The 17885-nt window shown below is 37.8% G+C and overlaps 1 pseudogene; it reads right to left on the bottom strand.

The window, feature by feature from the left end:
- Nucleotides 1-276: 276 nt before the first annotated feature.
- Nucleotides 277-17640, bottom strand: LOC101692300 (annotated as a pseudogene).
- Nucleotides 17641-17885: the final 245 nt, after the last annotated feature.

Here is a 17885-nt window from a genome sequence, read left to right as displayed (position 1 = left end):
TCTCCACCGTAGTAATTTTACACCTACACTGAAGACATTTTGCCCAGATGTAATGTTCCTGAGTTTTCTGTTTTGCTATTGAAAGTGTAGGGAAAAAAATGTACCGGAAAATCTCAGTTGACAAAACATTTCCATCAGCCTGATGTAGATTTACTAGTCCTCATTAAGAGATCGTCTCTATTCAGACTCTCTGGATTTATCGTGTGTATACATACAGGGTTTTAGGAATTCCAAGGGTTTCTGAGAGCTTTAGCTCTTCCTGTGACTGGTTGATCATCAGCGTGTGAAGTGTCGGACACGATCAGAGCACAGGGGAAATATGTCAGCATCTCGGTCAGGTGCCAGGAGAAGTTCCAGGTCCTGAATAAATTTTCCCTGCGTAAACAGAATGTCCAAGGCAAATTCAATCCCAGTTCTGTTTTGTCCTCTCCATGGCTACAAGTGGAGATAGGGGATTTTAGAGGGACAGTCTGGTTTTTTTTTTTTTTTTTTTTCAATGGTTTGTAAGATTTACCGGTCTTTTGGGGTCATAGATACTTTGCTATGGTAATGAGAATAACCTCCAGACCAAAGCTGGCCCTGAGGTCTTTAGGTTTCTGAAATGCTATACTAAATTGAATTTATTTTATGAATAATTATGTGCAGCTGGCTCTGCTCCCTGCCTGGATCAAGTATTGGATGATAATAGGAAGCCTGGCTGGGATTTGGAATTAGTAGTGGTTTGAGGCTAGGAGCCCTGGTAAAGAGTGAGATTGGTTTAGAGAAGGATAGAGGAGAAATACTGACAGACTGTTTTGTAACACGTGTCTTTATGTTTACAGGCAGCTGACTTTGCTGACAATTGATGACATTATTCTTACCATAGATTGTAGAATCACAAGACCTGTTTTCTAATCATGGATCTTTCCTTACTGGCATTTTTCCCTTTGGTAATTTTCTTAATCTCTCAAATGCTCTGTTTTCTTTTTCTTTTTAGATTTTAATTATTTATTCAGTGGGGCGGTAGTGGGAAGGAGCAGAGGAAGAAGGGGAGAAGATCCAAAAGTAGCCCAACCCAGGGCTAGATCTCACAACCCAGAGATCAAGACCTGAGCCTAAACCAAGAGTCAGTGGCTCAACTGAGCAAGCCACCAAGGCACACAGCTCTATTTTCTTATTTATAATAGGATGTAATGATTCTATTTTAATGAGGGATATCATAAGCATTAAGCACCTTTAAGATGACTAAATGGTTAGCAAGGAATTCCGGGTGAACCCTGGGTGTTCGTGCCCTGTGGATGTCACAGAGGACAATGGATCCGTAGAAAAAAAATTTTAATATATCAGGCTGTGAAATTCTGAGGATAAGAACTGTATCTAATATCACTTTGCATAACATTCAACACAGTGTGGAGTATATAGTGAACACCACACGTGTTGAATTAATTGAATGATGTAGATCCAATTGTAAGGAGAGAGAGAAAGCTGGCGGCGTCCTGTTAGACCCAGTTATCTGCTGTGGAACAGCATTTATGAGACTGGAATCGTCGGTTCCAAAATTTTCTCATCATCATAAGTGTGAGTTATTAGTTCACTGACTGCAGTATTCTTTTCTTGCCATTCTTTTAGACTCAAAACATATCAATATACCATTTTAGATAATTTGAGGAATAAAAACAATATTATAAGTAGGTAGTGGAGAATTTATTACCACGGTACTATGTTAACATTAAGAAATCCCTGCCAGAGATACAGTTTAGTACTTATGAAAACAAATCCTAAACACTAAAAAATGTTATTCATTGCCATTGATAGTTCTTTATACACTTACAGAAGACGTTTCTCTACTTTCCCCTCCAAATTAGATTATTATGTTGGGCTTTGATGTGCAGTATGAAAACTGTGCTTGTAGAAGGTGACAGTAGAGTAGATAATTCATAAAACTTGTTTCTGCTTATTTGGATAGTTTTTTCTCTGTACGTCTCTTTTTAAAATTTCAGCTTCATTGCAGTTTTTATTTATTGGCTTGTAAGATCTTTTAACTGTTAGCAAAGTATTATTGTAATATTGGCATATTACTAATAATGGAATTTTTTTTAAAGATTTTATTTATTTATTTGAGAGAGAGACAGTGAGAGAGAGCATGAGCAAGGAGAAAGTCAGAGGGAGAAGCAGACTCCCCGTGGAGCTGGGAGCCCGATGCGGGACTCGATCCCGGAACTCCGGGATCATGACCTGAGCCGAAGACAGTCGTCCAACCAACTGAGCCACCCAGGCATCCCACTAATAATGGAATTTTATTTCCTAGAAAAAGTAACCATTTCAGCTTCATTTTTTAATTAATAAGTACTATAATATGGCTTTTTCCAGTTAAGATTTCAAAAAATTCTTAAAGGATAGGTCTCCTAAAAAATAAAAAATTCCTCCCACTTAGACTTTAAGAATAACACAGTATATGTGCTATGATCAGTGCTGTGAATGGTATGACTGAAGAGTCACAGACCTGTACCTCTAAACAAGTAATACAAATTATAATATAATAAAACATATTATAAAATATAGCAACATATAAATAATATAACATACAACATATTATATAATAAAACAAATTATATGTTAATAAAATTTTTAAAAGAATAATTTGACACTAGTTTATTTCTAAATAAATAATTTTCTAAAATTTATAATTTTAACATTAATTAATTAAATTAATAAATAGTAATAAAATTAATATTTCTAAAAAATAAATTTGACACTAGTTTATTTCTAAAGAATATGTTTAGTTTTATATTTAACCTCCCAGAAATTAGCGTAATTTATCTGGTCTGGGCCTATATGTGTGTGTGTGTGTGTGTATACATATATATTTTTTAAATATTTTATTTATTGAGAGAGAGAGAGAACAAGCAAGGGGAGGCCAGAGGAAGAGGCAGACTCCCTGCTGAACAGGGATCCCAATATGGAGCTCTATCCCAAGAGCCTTGGATCATGACCTGGGCTAAAGGCAGGTACTTAACTGACTGAGCCTTCCAGGTACCCCAAATATCTCCTTTTTCTTTTCTTTTTTTTTTTTTTTTAAGATTTTATTCATTTATTTGACAGACAGAAATCACAAGTAGGCAGAGAGAGAGAGGAGGAAGCAGGCTCCTTGCTGAGCAGAGAGCCTGATGCGGGGATTGATCCCAGAACCCTGGGATCATGACCTGAGCCGAAGGCAGAGGCTTTAACCCACTGAGCCACCCAGGCGCCCCTCTCCTTTTTCTTATAAGTAAATTCCTAAAGATTGAGATGATAGAATTGTTTCAGTAATGGCCAGAAAGAGGCAAAGAATCTGGGAGAACATGCTTCCAACAAAATAAGACAAAAAAGGATATTCAGGGTAAAGCACTTTATTTATTTGTTTGTTTGTTTTTAAGAAGTTCATCATCTTTAGACTTAAGGAGTGTGGATACAGACTACACTAGACCCAGGGTTTTGAGTCTGCTGGGAGTAGACACAGCTATGGCAAACACAGGGAAATGGTGAGAGGGGAGGGGACACATAGTAGGCTCTAACTTGGCAGGGATGGTGGAAAATTGATGATCATGGGGGGTTGGAAATGAGGAGCAGCAGGAAGAAAGTTGTCTAAGATGGGGTCTGGCAGGCCCAGGGGGCAGCCCCCTTTGTCTGGGGCTCATAGTTGAGAGGGAAGGAAAATGAGGCCCTCCTCTCAGTGCTAAGGACCAGGCTCTTGGCTCAAGTTCCTTCTGCCCCACCCTCATCCATGGAGGAGATAGGGTCCTTGCCCCCTGGCTCCTTTCAAGAACCCAGAGGCTTTCCCCATTGAACCTCTGGAAGAAGCTTTTGCTGAACTCAACTCATAAGAGCTGATCATGATGACGCATGAGGGAGGGGTGCCGCTGAAGCCCCTTGTCCTGGGAAGGAGGCCCCGTGAGCTCCCCAGACATCCCTCAGCTGGATCCTCTGTAACAGCGGCAGTCAGGCGGAGAGGGTAAGGGAGGGGTGTCACTCTCACAGCCTCCAGAGTTCTCAGTGTGACCTGGCCTTGAGTCTCCACCCTGGGGAAGGGTAGAGTCTGCACAGCTGCCAGCTGCCGCCATCCCTGAGATGCCACCAGCCACAAAGCCCACGGGTGCTTGGTCCTTTGGCCTGAGCCCACTCAATCAGCTCTTCACCAGCTCATAGTTGAACCAGTACAGAGCAGAAAAGGGTGCATCCTGAAGGGAAGTGGGGTCCCAGCCCTGCCACACTGATCACCAGGTGCCCTGGGTCACGGCCTCCCAGACAGGAGCACCAGCCACGGTCTAACATGTGCAGAGCTAGCAGTTTTGTCCACACTAGCTCCAGGGAGCTTGTCACTGTCACGGTGCCCATGCTAGCTGGTGCCCCCGCCACCCTGTGTGCGAAGAGGTCAAAAGTTTGGTCAACCAAAAAGAAGGCCTTGGGTTGGGTTGGCTGTAGGCAGGGAAGTACGAGGCAGAGGTTGGCATAGTCACAACCAGGTGGCTGGGAGGCTGCTCCACAGGGTCCTGGTGACCTCATGTCTTATCATCTTCACCATGGCAGTCATGGTGCCAGAGAAGGGAGCATGTCCTGAAACCAGATGGCACAGCAGGCACTGTTTAGGCACAGGATCCAGGGCTCCAGGGCACCACTGCAGTAGAAGTGGTACTTCCTCTTGGCCTACTTGCATTTCATATCTTTTGATATATACCAGAAGTGGTATATGAGAGTGGGCTCCAGAGTCTGCAAGAGGGCATTGGCTTATTGGCCAACGAGGGACACTGTGACTGCAAGCATACCTTCACCACACCCAGGGGTGTCATGAAGAGGGAGGTGACCAAAACTTCAATGCTTGAGGCCACTATTCATTGGAGGGGCTACTGTCCCCAGGGTCCTGGTCAAGCTTATAGCTTCAGTGCTGGCTGTAGGCTGGTGCTCGTGCAACAAGGTGCCCATGGTGGCTCCTCAGCTGGTGCATTGTCCACATGCCCTCTAATCTCTTTTACTACATTCTGTATTTTAGATAATTGTAATCTCTGAAATAAGAATTTACCCGGGGCTTGCAACCATCAGAAAACAATGCCAGATGGAGAGCTATAACTAACCAATTGATTGGTTTTAATTATGACGTCTATGCAAGCAGTGTCCAAATGGGAAAATTTCATATCAGTGGGATTCTCTCGAGTCAGATTCCAGAGTCAAGCTTCCTCACCTAACTTGCAGAAATTTCCTAGAGACTGAGATATACACTGAAATCTTTCCCTCTTTGCAAATCTTTACCTCTCCCAACACCTTCCAAATAATCTTTCATTCTACTTTCCAGAAAAAAAAAAAAAAAATTGAAGCTCTCAATTTCTACTCATCACTACAAAACTATAAAGCTACCCAAATCTTAACCACCATTAGATGTTTCACTTTTATACATACAGTTCTTTTTTTCTCCTATGTAAAGATAATCCTTCTAGTGTGCTTTAGATGTATTTCCTCCAGATCCCTACCAAATATCAATGCCCTCTCAATTGTCCTTTTCTCCGATACATCTTTTTGTTGCTGAAACATTAAATCTCATTTCCCCATAACAGCCAAACTTAAAAAACAAACAAACAAACAAACAAAAACAGCAAACAAAAAAACTCTTCTAATTTTTTTTTTTTTCTATTTCACTTGCTTTTCAATCTGAGGAAGATTTCTTCTTCTATTACTACTCCTGAAGTAGTTCTCCCTAAGTTTAGCAAGCCTCTCTATGTTGCTAAATTCAAAGGACTGATTTCAAAATTTGCCTAACTTAATTCTCAGTGATTTTTAGTAATCCCATTGTGCTGTGCTTTATTCCTACTTGTCTGGTAGTTCTTTGCCAACCCAACTTGGTAGTTCATTTTTCTCTAACTGGTAATTAAATATTAAAAACAAAAGTTTACTAAGGCTTTCCTTGGTCCATATTCTCCAAACTTAATCCAACCTTTGGTTTCAGTCACCACCTATATTTCAAGGACTTCCAACTTTTTATATACAGTTCAGACCTCTGTTCCGAACTCTATAGATTTAACTCTTAATTCCATTTCTTCACTTGGGTTTTTCCCTTATTTTTCCTTTGGTACCCATATACAAATCATCACCAAGTAGTGCATATTTTATTTTCCCACATCACTGCTATGATGGTCCAAGTATAGACAGACACAATTAATTATTTTTAAGGAATAAATTCTTAACTAATTTCACTGCATCCATTTTCATCGCCTCATATTCTGTCTTCTAGGTTATCGCCATAATAGTCTTTAAAAATCCCAAAATTGATTTTATTCTCTATTGCACAATTAAAGCCTTCCAGAAACTGTCATTGCTCTTTGGATAAAGAATAAATATCTTCCATAAGCCTGTGTTTCAAGCATATTCTCCATGACATGCCTGGACTCTGCATATCTCTCCATCCTCTTCGCGTACCAACCTCCAACTTTTTCTCCGAAGTTGAGATGTCCTGGCATCCTTTCACTTCCTCAGATTCCTGCCCAGGGTTTTTGCACGAGTTGTAACCTCTGCCCAGAAAGTTCTTCTTTCAACCTCCTCACTTCATGTATTTCAGCTCAAGCCTACTTCTTGATAAAATTGTTTTCCTAACCTCTTACTATAGTTATACTCACTTTTAATATTTTTAATTAAGGCATTTATTTTTCCCATTTTATTGAGGTATAATTATCAAATAAAATTGTATGTATTTAAGGTATATAGCATGATGATTTTATATCAGTATACATTATAAAATGATTACCATAATCAAGCTAATTAACACATCCATCACCTCACATAGTTGACATTTTTTGTGTGTGGTTAAGAACATTTGAGATCTATTCTCTTAGCAGATTTCAAGTAAGCAGTATTATTAACTAAGTCACCGTACTGTTCATTAGATTTTCAGATCTTACTCATATTGTAACTGAAAGTCTGTACATTTTGACCATCTCCCTATTTTCCCCACCTCCCAACCCCTAGCAACCACCATCTACCTTCTGCTTATGTGAGTTTGACTTTAGATTCCACATGTGAGATTATACAATATTGTGCTTTCTGTGTTTGGTTTATTTACCTTAATGTCCTTGAAGTTCATCCATGTTGTTGCGAATAACAAGATTTACTCTTTTTTTGTATGGCTGAATAATTTTCTATTATGAATGTATTATGACATATTTTCTTTGTCCATTCATCTGTTGATGGACACATAGGTTGTTTTTTTATGTCTTGGCTATTTTGAAAAATGTTGGCTGCAATGAACATAGAAGTACATATATCTCTTTAAGATATTAATTTCGTATCTTTCGATCTATACCAGAAGTTGTATTGATAGATCATGGGGTAGTTGTATTTTTAATTTTTTGAGGAAACCCCATTTTCCAAAATGGTGTACCAATTTATATTCCTAACACAGTGTACAAGAATTTCCTTTTCTCCACACCCTCACTGACACTTGTTATCTCTGGTCTTTTTGATAATAGCCATCCTAACAAATGTGAGATGCTATCCCCAGTTTTAATTTGCATTTCCCTGATGGTTAGTGATGTTGAGCATCTTTTTATATATATACTGGTCATCTGTAAGTCTTTTTTGGAAAAATGTCTAATATTTTTTTCTTAAAATCATGTTCTTTTTCTTCTATTATCTCCATTTGTAAGTATACTTTTTCTCATTTCTGTGAAAACTTGCATTTTTGCAACACTGCATCCTCACCAGTGTTTTTTAAAAACTTTATTGAGGTATAGTTGATACTCAAAATTGTATACATTTAATGTATATATCTTGATGACTTTGGGTATATGCATAATCCTTAATACCAGTGCCACAATAAAGATATTTATATATCTATCACCTTTCCTTATGTTCTTTTGTGTATGTGTTTTTGGATTTATTTGTTTGTTGAAAAAAAATCACTTAGCATGAGCTCTGTCTTCTTCATGTATTTTAAAGTGCACCATATGTTACTCTTAAGTACAGGTACTCTGTTGTACAGCAGATCACTAGAACTTCCAGTGCATTAAGCATCAATACCACATGACTCAGGAATTCTCTTCTTAGGTATATATCCCAAAGAATTAAAAGCTGGTGTACAAACAAAAACAGGTATATGAATGGCTGTCACAGGATGATTCAGTAACTGAATGGTGGAAATAAGCCACCTGTCATCAACTGCTAAATGGGTAAATAAAATGTGGTACATCCATGCAATGTGAAATTATTTCAGTCATTAAAATAAATGAAATACAAATAAATGATACAAATTGGATCAAAATTGAAAGTGTGCTGATTGAAAAAAGCCAGAATAGATAAATTCATAGAAATAAAAAGCAGATTAATATCAGGGATTTGGGGAGGAAGGGATTGAGAGTGACTGCTTAATGGGAATGGACTTTCCTTGTAATGTGATGAAAATATTCTGGAACTAGCTAGTAGTGATACTTCCCCATCATAATGAATATATTATATGCCATGGAACTGTATACTTTAGAATGATAAAATTGTTAAATTTTTATATGTATTTTAATTATATAAACACACACGTTGGGATGCCTGGGTGGTTCAGTGGGTTAAAGCCTCTGCCTTCAGCTCAGGTCATGATCCTGGGATTTTGGCATAGAACCCCACATTGGGCTCTCTCTTCAGAGAGGAGCCTGCTTCCTCCTCTCTCTCTGCCTGCCTCCCTGCCTACCTGTGATCTCTGTCTGTCAAGGAAGTAGATAAAATCTTTTAAAAAAATCATAAATTAATTGACTAGGTCATGGAGGGTTTTTTAATTACCAGATATTTATTGAATCAGAGGCTGTACTCTAGGATCGAGGGTAAAATGGAACAAAATCAGCATTGAGCCTTCATTCTTGTGGTATTTACACTCAAGGAAATAATGAGTCAAATCACTACAGAAATAAAAGGATTATAATAATCTAATTAATATGTGTTGTTTGAGTTAGACACATTGAAAATACCCAATAAAATAATAAATACAAAATTATTATTATTGTTTTTAATTTTCATCCTTGAAATAACATATCCACTGTGTTCCACAGAGTGTTCCACAGAGTGGATCTGTTATTGTAGCCATCTTGAAAATTTGTACAGTGAGTCACAGGGATTGACACCTGACATTTATGGCTCATTCAGTGGAAGCCGTCAGCATCTCTGAGATTTTTAATATGTATTCATGTAAGTAGGTGTTAAAGCACATTCATACATGTACAGTACACACACACATGCACACACATAGAATAATATTGCTGCAAATACTCAGAATTCTTTTTTGTTATGCCTGAAAATAGCTTGTTCTAGTGCATATTTTCAATCAACTCACTTTTCCTGTGTTTATTTTCTGTATTTAATTTTTTTTTCGCTTGTAGACAACAGAAACTTATTTTTCAAAGACCTAGAAGCTGGGAGTCTTATGAATTTCAGAACAATCTGAAATCTTTATGCTCTTTTCAAACATAATATCAACTCCCATGCCTTGGTATGTTGTTGGATTCTCTGAAACCACAATTCCATGCACTGTATGTGAATTAAATCTCTTGCAGGTATCCGGCTACTTCAGATTCTAACCATGTAGAGTTCCTTGGTGGTAAGTCTTTTATCTTGGAATCACAAAGAGAAACAAATTCAAACCAGTTTTACATTTAAACACACGATTACATAGTAGACACTCCATAAAAGCAATAAACATTTGAATTCTAAAAATAGATTGATTTATTATTAGTAAATGGCAGAACCTCATGAGCCCAAACATTATTCTTCCTATTGCCCCTTATTTGGCGTGGTACAATGAACTTGCACTGCTGGCAAAACAGGAGCTCCTGATTCATTCCAATCAGCTAACTATAAATTCTCACAGTACAAAAATTACCAATTCCTTTCTTTTGTGCTATGTTGGCATAATTTAAGTATTTGAGCAGTCATTTGTTAAGTGATCCAGCTCCTTGGATTTCGGCTTTCCAAGACACTTCTGAAATCCGCTAATGTGCTCACTTGAGTAATGTTTTCCATTGCACAGACATTTATATAGCCTTCCGTGTTTTCAGATGGTTCCCATAGAAAGATGCTATTCGAGTCAAGATTTTGCAACAAATGTTATTATCATCAATATAACAAATAAACAGTTCTTTCTTCTGTTGATTTTTAAAAACTCAAAAAAAATCACAATATATAATATGTGCTAGACTAAGGTTATAGATCTAATGGCATTAATGGTGATATATTATGAATGTATCATGTTCATTATTTTTCTCATTGTTGTCAGGGTTGTTTTTTTTTTCTCTAACTAGTATTCCTAGTTTTGGAGAAATACCCCACTCTCACTTCAAACACACAATTCTATAGAGATGGAAAATCTTTATTCTGAGCACAGGGGAATGGTAGCATTTCTAAGCACCTTACATATATTCATTGATCTCATGACATTTGTATTGGATAAGCACTATTGTTATTCACAATTTACTGGGAATAATAAGGTCCAGAAAAATTAAGTAACTTTCTAAAAGTCACATGGTTAATTAATATCAGAGATGAGATTTGAATAAAACAATCTGTTTCCTAAGTTCAGTCTCTTCCTATACTTCTAGCCAAGCTTGTTGTTTAGTCTGCTGGGGTTGCTCTAGCCAATTACGATAGACTGAGTGAATTAAACAACAAACTTATTTTTTCCAGTTCTGAAAACCTTGAAGTCCGAAGTTAAGATACCAGCAGATTTGGTTCTTGGTGAGAACTCTCTTTCCAGTTTGTGGGTGGAGAGCCGTCTTCTTGTAGCCTCACATGGTGGACACCCAGAGAGAGAAGCAAACTCTCTCCTGTTTCTTCCTATAAGGTCACTAATCCTATCATGTGGTCTCCACACTCATGACCTAATTACCTAATTACCCAAAGGCCCCATATGCAAATACCATCACACTGGGGAATGCAGTTTTAACATACGAGTTTTGTGGGGCTACAAACATGAAGTCCGTTACCCTAATGTTTCTTGAATTTTTCACTTTACGGCTCACCTTGGGAAGGTCTGAATCTAGGATCTGCCAGGAGGTGGTATTTCCCACCTGTGGAGAATGGCAGCTTGAAAAAAAATGAAGCCAGTGTGGAGAAAGAAAGCATGCTGAGAGAAAGAGTGCTGGCAGTATTAGGGATTTGTTTTGATTGCTCTGGAGAACACTTACATGCTAGCATTTTTCTGTGCTTTGGGTGGTCACTACTTTTTCTTTCTGGCAATCGAATGGGTTTTCTAAAGCACTCATCTAAAACAATGTTTTATTAGTAGCGAGTAGACTTGTTGGCCACTAAAAAAGATACAAAGGTGTTCGGAGATAAGGTCAGAGAGGCAACAGGAGTGGGGGCAGGTACACCATTGGATACCTTTCCCTTACATTCACAGTGAAGTTGGGAGCCATTTCAGATTTTTGAGGAGAGAAGTGGCCTCATCTCTGTTTTGGGAGAATCACTTATAGTGGTAACTTATGTATCAGAATAAAGGAAAGAAGAAAGGAGACCAGTTGGGGGCCTTTGCAATGAATCAGGTGAGAGGTGTTGTGCATGGCGGAGGGTAGTTCCAATGGAGAGAATGAAATGTAAGGAGGAACCAGGGGGGTTTCTTCATGGCTTTAGAAGTACGGTGTAAGAGAAACTGACAATCTAGGATGGCCCCCAAAGATTTAAGTTTGAGCAGCCAAAATTTTGCAGTCACCAGCAAGTGAAATGAAGAAGATTGTATAAGCAGTCATTAGAGGGAAGATCAGGATTTTAAGAATACATGAGCAGAAAGAGTGGTCAATAGTATCAAACACTATACAGTTAATCTGTAAAATACAGGCTGAAAAAATTCCAGATTTATTTGATTATTAATGCTGAATTTGTAAGAGCTGATGCACTGCACTGGTACATAAGATACCAGATCATAAAATTAGAAATAACGAATGATAGGTAAGGATAGGGATCTAGTGGTGAAAATCAACATTCTCAAGAAATGTACTTCTAAAGAAATGGAGATAAAATTCTAGCCAGAGAAGGACAAGGGTTGGAGAGGATACTTAAACATAATTTTATAGAAATGGAAAAAATAATTTCTTACATATTTCAAAGTATACATCATTACAGCATATTTACATTTCTTATGTGTGTGCAATGCATATGGCTATAATTTAATGGAGAAATGTAAAATATTTCCCTGCTTTTCAGAATATTTATCTCGGGATGAGTTAAATCAGGAGCAATTTTCAGTGAACATGACTTTTTCACCTTAACAAATTATAAAGGAAGTATACTTTCCTGGGTACGCTCCAATATGATTAAACTAATGACATGTAATATCTGTGAGAACATCTACTTTCCTCCACCTATTACTTTGTGTTTCCTGAAACTTTGCCTCTCCTCAAAAGTGTTTGCAATCAGCTGGTGACAGACTACGTTTTTAAAAATTAATAACAGTCTATTAGTGACACAGTTCTTTGTCTTAGTTATGTTGTATTACCTCACTTTCATTCAGGTGATCATTTTTTCCCAAATGATGTAAGAATAATTCGTGCTAACTCTTTCCTAAAGTTCCTTGTGGTGAATGTGACATTTTAAAACTCACTAGTGTTATCTTAAACCAGGAACCTAAAAACTGTCCCTCTTTCCCCCATGCCATAGAGATTGATGGCTGAACAAAACAGCTGTTTTTTCCTTTTTTCTGAGGCAAAGAATCTTGGTTTTTTTTAGAGGGAGACACAACTGTTCAAAGTGAGTATTTTATTTCCCAAACGTCTTTGTTCCAAGTGATTGACATGTGACTAATTTGGGGTCAATGGCATGAACAGAAACACAGGCATACCTTGATTTATTCAGCTTTGCAGTTATTTATTTATTTTTTTTAACAAATTGAAGGTTTATGGAAACCCTGCATTGACCAAGTCTATTGGCATCATTCTTCCAATAGCATTTGCTCACTTTGTGTCTTTGTGGCTCATTTTGGTAATTCTCATAGTATTTCAAACTTTTTTTCATTATTATTATATCTGTTAAAGTAATCTGTGATTAGTGATCTTTGATATTATTGTTGTCATTGTTTTGGGGCACCATGAAGCACACCCATACACAACATCAAATGTAATTGATAAATGTGCGTGTCTGGGCTGCTACATCCACCAGCCATTCCCCCATCCCTCCTCCTTTCCTCAGATTTCTCTATTGCCCAAGACACAACAATATTAAAATTAGTTAACAACCCTATGATGGGCTCTAAGTGTTCAAGTAAAAGAATCATACATCTCTCATTTCAAATCAAAAACTAAAAATGGTTAAGCTTAGTGAGGGAGGCATGCCTAAAGTTGAGAGAAACAGAAAGCTAAAAACGTCTTGCACCAAAAAGTTGGCCAAGTTGTGAATGCGAAAGCAAGTTCTTAAAGGAAGTCAAAAGTGCTACTCTTGTATTCAGAAGATCTAACTAAGGTGGTAGTGCTAAACAACAGATTTTCAATATAGACAAAACAGTTTTCTATTGGAAGAAGATGTCATCTAGGACTTTCCTAGCTAGAGAGGAGAAGTCAATGTCTGGCTTCAAAGCCTTAAAGGCTAGACTGACTCTCTTATTAAGGGCTAATGCAGATGGAGACTTTAAATTAAAACCAGTGCTTGCTTACCAATCTGAAAATCAAAGGGCCCTTAAAAATTATATAAAATCTACTCTTTTTGGCTCAATGAATGAACACGAAAGCCTGGAAGACATCAGTCAGTCTACAGCATGGTTTACTAAATATTTTAAGCCCACCACTGAGAACTACTGCTCAGAAAAGAAAGATTGCTTCCAAAATATTACTACTCATTGACAATACATCTGGTTACCAAGAGCTGTGATGCAGATGTGCAGTGAGATTAATATTGTTTTCATGCCTGCTAATGCAATATAAATTCTGCATCCCATAAATCAAGGACTAATTTCAACTTTTAAGTCTTACTACTTAAGAAAATTTTGTAAAGCTGTAGCTGCCATAGACAGTGATTCCTCTAATGGATTTGGGCCAAGTAAATTGAGAGCCTTCAGGAAAGGATTCACTATTCTAGGGGCCATGAAAAACACTTATGTTTCATTAGAGGAGTTCAAAATATCAACATGAACAAAAATTTGGAAAAAAAATTGATCCAGTCTTCATGGATGACTTCTGGGGGTTTCAGAGTTCAATGGAGGAAGAAAATACAGATGTGGTGGAAACAGCAAGAGAAGTAGAATTAGAGAGAGAGTGTGTATGTGAGGGAGAAACAGAGGGATAGGGAGAGCGAAAATCTCAAACAAAGTTCCCACTGAGTGGGGAGCGTGAAAGTGGGCTCCATCTCAAGGCCAAAGATCATGATTTCAGAAACCAAGAGTTGCATGCTTAACTGACTGAGCCACCCAAGTGCCCAAAGAGAAGCAGGATTAGAAGTGGAGCCTGTATATGAGATTGAATTGTTGTAGTCTCGTGAAAAAAATCTCAAGTTGCTTTTATGCGTGAGCAAAAAAACATGGCTTATTGAAGTGGATTCTACTCCCCGTGAAGATGCTGTGAAGATTGTCAAAATGACAGCAAAGGATTTAGAATATTATATAAATTTAGTTGATAAAGCAGCAGTGGGGTTTGAGAAGATTGACTTTTGAAAGAAGTTCTGTGGGGAAAATGCCATAAAACAGCTTTGTATGCTACAAATAACTCTTTTGTGAAAGAAGAGTCAATCCATGTGGCAAACATAATTGTCTTGTTTTAAGAAATTGCCACAGCCACTCTAGCCTTCAGCAACTACCACCCCGATCAGTTAGCAGCATTCCACAAAGAGGCAACAAACTCCATCAGCAAAAAAGATTACGTTTGACTTGCTGGAAGCTCAGATAGTGCTTAGCATTTTTAGCAGTAAAGCGTTTTTAATTAGGTTATGTATGTTGTTTTAGACTTAAGGATTTTGCGTGCTTAATACACTACAGTATAGTGTAAATATAACTTTTATTTTCATTGGGGAACTGAAAAACTCATTTGGCTCCCTTTATTGTGATACTTGCTTTATTGCAGTTGTCTGGAACTGGAACCACACCATCTCCATGGTATGGCTGTAGTCTTGTGGCAGTTTCTTGGACATTTATTTAAATAACATTTGCCTCATACCCTCTTTCCTTTCTCTTTATTTCTTATTACTTTTTATTAAAATAGGGTATTATTACTATTAAAATAGGGTGTTATTATTACAGTTTTAGCCATTTTCATGTGCCCAAGGACAAGTCCCTACCATAGGAATGGGAAATAATTACCTGGAATGAGCAGTATCCCTGAAGACTTTGGGGAGCAGAACTAACACGGCACCTCTGAACTTTTTGCCTCTAAATTTTTGTATGAGACAGAAATCAAGTTTTCGTTTATTTAAAGCTATTATTTGTGATCATTGTAATTTATGATTGAGTCTTAAATAATATACTGTGATTCTTATGAAATTTTGTATCACTGAAGTGTAGACTAATACAACTTTTAAGTAAAGTAACTCATAATTACTATCCTATTTTTATCATCCATTTAATAGCCATATTTTAACACTTCCTTAAAAAAATGTAAGTGTTAAATATGCTGAGAAAAATGTGCAATAATGAAGGGAATTTAGCTGTGTAACCTGTACCCACATAAAGAAATAGAACATAAACAGTGGGGCAAAAGATCTTCTATAAGCCCTCGGCTTTCACCATTTGAAGACAAATACTATATTGACCTCCAACAGTATCTGTGGGTTTTGCCTCTTTTTGAAATGCAGATAGTTAGAATCATGATATAGACAGTCTTCCTTTTTGCAGGAAGGTCTGGTCTACTTCACTCAATATTACACTTATAAGATTCGTGTGTTTTCATATAACAATTGTTTAATTTATACTCTTTTCATTGTGTAAAAAAATACACCTATAGATCCATATATGTATGTGTATATATATGTATATATATAGTTAATGTGGAGGTGTGTCACCTAGATCTCTCAAGGAAGGGCTTGCTGCCTGGCTGCTGGAAATATGGTCAGCATACATCCTTCAGTTCTCCACATTTTCAGGGTCTGCGTAAGTTTCAGAGAGCCACTTTTTACAGAGCTCCTATCTTTCTGCAGGGAAGCGTGCATCTGCTGAGAGTCAGGATCTAAAATCTGGTCATTTGGTTCCCATAATGGACAGTCTGATGGGCAATATCCCCTCCAGATCTCCACCCCCCAGAGATTACTGACATTATGTCAGACCTACATCACAGTTTAGTTCTTCTTCCCAGTCATGCCTCTTTCCTTTCCCCTTAACACATGCTCATTCCTAATAAACATCTTGTCCTTGTCTGTTTCCCAACCAGTGACAGTTGAAACCAAGAACACAGGAGGTAAGATGGTGTTTCAGCACTAGATCACTAATGTTCGATTGGTAATGAGGACTCCCTTACTGGTGACAGGCAGAGCACAGACAATCCCAGCTACAAAGTCATGGTCCAATTATTGAAACTTTCACCAGTAGTGACCTGGGAGAATGTCACCGGTGGAAGAAAATGAATCAGGTATTGAAGAAAAAGTATTATAATAAGAAAAATGGACCAAATAGCTATTGCTGATTATCACTGGTGCTCTAGAACAATGGTTCCTAATTAAGGACAAGTTTGCTCCTGCCCTCTGCTCCCTGCCATCATGTAATGATGATCATGAAGTAAATCCTATCAGAATCATCATTTCATATAGTTGAGGGCCTTATATATATGTCATTGTAAAATGGAAGTTGTTTAGCTGGGATCAATCCCAAGCAAGAACAGAGGGCCCAAGCAAGTAGCATGAGAAGATAACCAAGAATCCCATGGCACATACCAAGTCTGTATCAGTGCTCCTCCCTCCACTTACAAAGTAGGCATGTGTGGAGTGTCTTGCAACTAGCTAAATGAGGAGAAAGTAAAGAAAAATGAACAAGTTTTAGTTGACAGGTGGTTGGCTTGGAAATTGATAGTGATTATAGTACAGCCTCATTCTGGAGTGTCCATGAAAGAGATTATAGAAGACTAAACCTGCCAGTTGGAAGATCTTCAGATTGTGCCCCTGCCATCCAACTTGTGTGGAAGAAGTGTCCCAAGATTAGAAAATATATAGACTCGTGGGCAGTATTAAATGAAATTGAAGGCTAGTCAGAAACTTGGGAAAAAACAAAATTAAAAAATTAAAAGTGAAGAAATAGGATGTGTGGGGGTAAAGACACACAAATACACATAGGAAAATGGTAACAAAAAATGAAGAGGGGCACTGGGGGGCAGCAGTGTCCTAGGATCTGACCCCACATCGGGCTCCCTGCTCAGCCGGGAATCTGCTTCTCCCTTCCCCTGTTCTAGTGCTCTTGCTTGTTCTCTTTCTCTTCTCTCTCTCTCATTTATTTATAAATAAATTAAATCTTTAAAATAAAAAACAAGAATGAAGAATCTATAGAGCATACATATGTCTACCACGATGCACAAACTATGCAGCAAGCACTAAATAATGATGTAGACCAAAAAAATGCCAGTTGACCAGCCAGTCTTTGCCATCAACTACTCCAATGTTGGAACAAGGAGTATACAATGAAAGTAGCCATGATGGCGGAGATGGAAGCTATGCATAGGTTCCATGACATGGACTTCCACTTTCCAAGGCTGACTTATTTACCGCCATTGCCAAATGTCCAACCTTCCAGGAACAGAGACTAGCAATGAGTTATAAATGTGTTACTATTCCTTAAGGTGACAAACTGGCTAGTTGGTTGCAGGTTGGCCATTTGGATCCTTCCACCTTAGAAGACTCAGCAGTTTATTGTCATAGAAATAGACATGGATTTTAAGCATGGATTTGCCTTTTCTCCTTGCATGTTCACAACCAGCACTACTATTCAAGGCGATTTGAAGCAGTTGAGCCACACA

The sequence above is a fragment of the Mustela putorius genome, unplaced genomic scaffold (genome assembly GCF_011764305.1).
Source record: "Mustela putorius furo isolate JIRA1106 unplaced genomic scaffold, ASM1176430v1.1 tig00000228_pilon_pilon_pilon, whole genome shotgun sequence".
Classification (NCBI taxonomy): Eukaryota; Metazoa; Chordata; class Mammalia; order Carnivora; family Mustelidae; genus Mustela; species Mustela putorius.
This window is presented reverse-complemented; position numbering and strand designations above follow the sequence as displayed.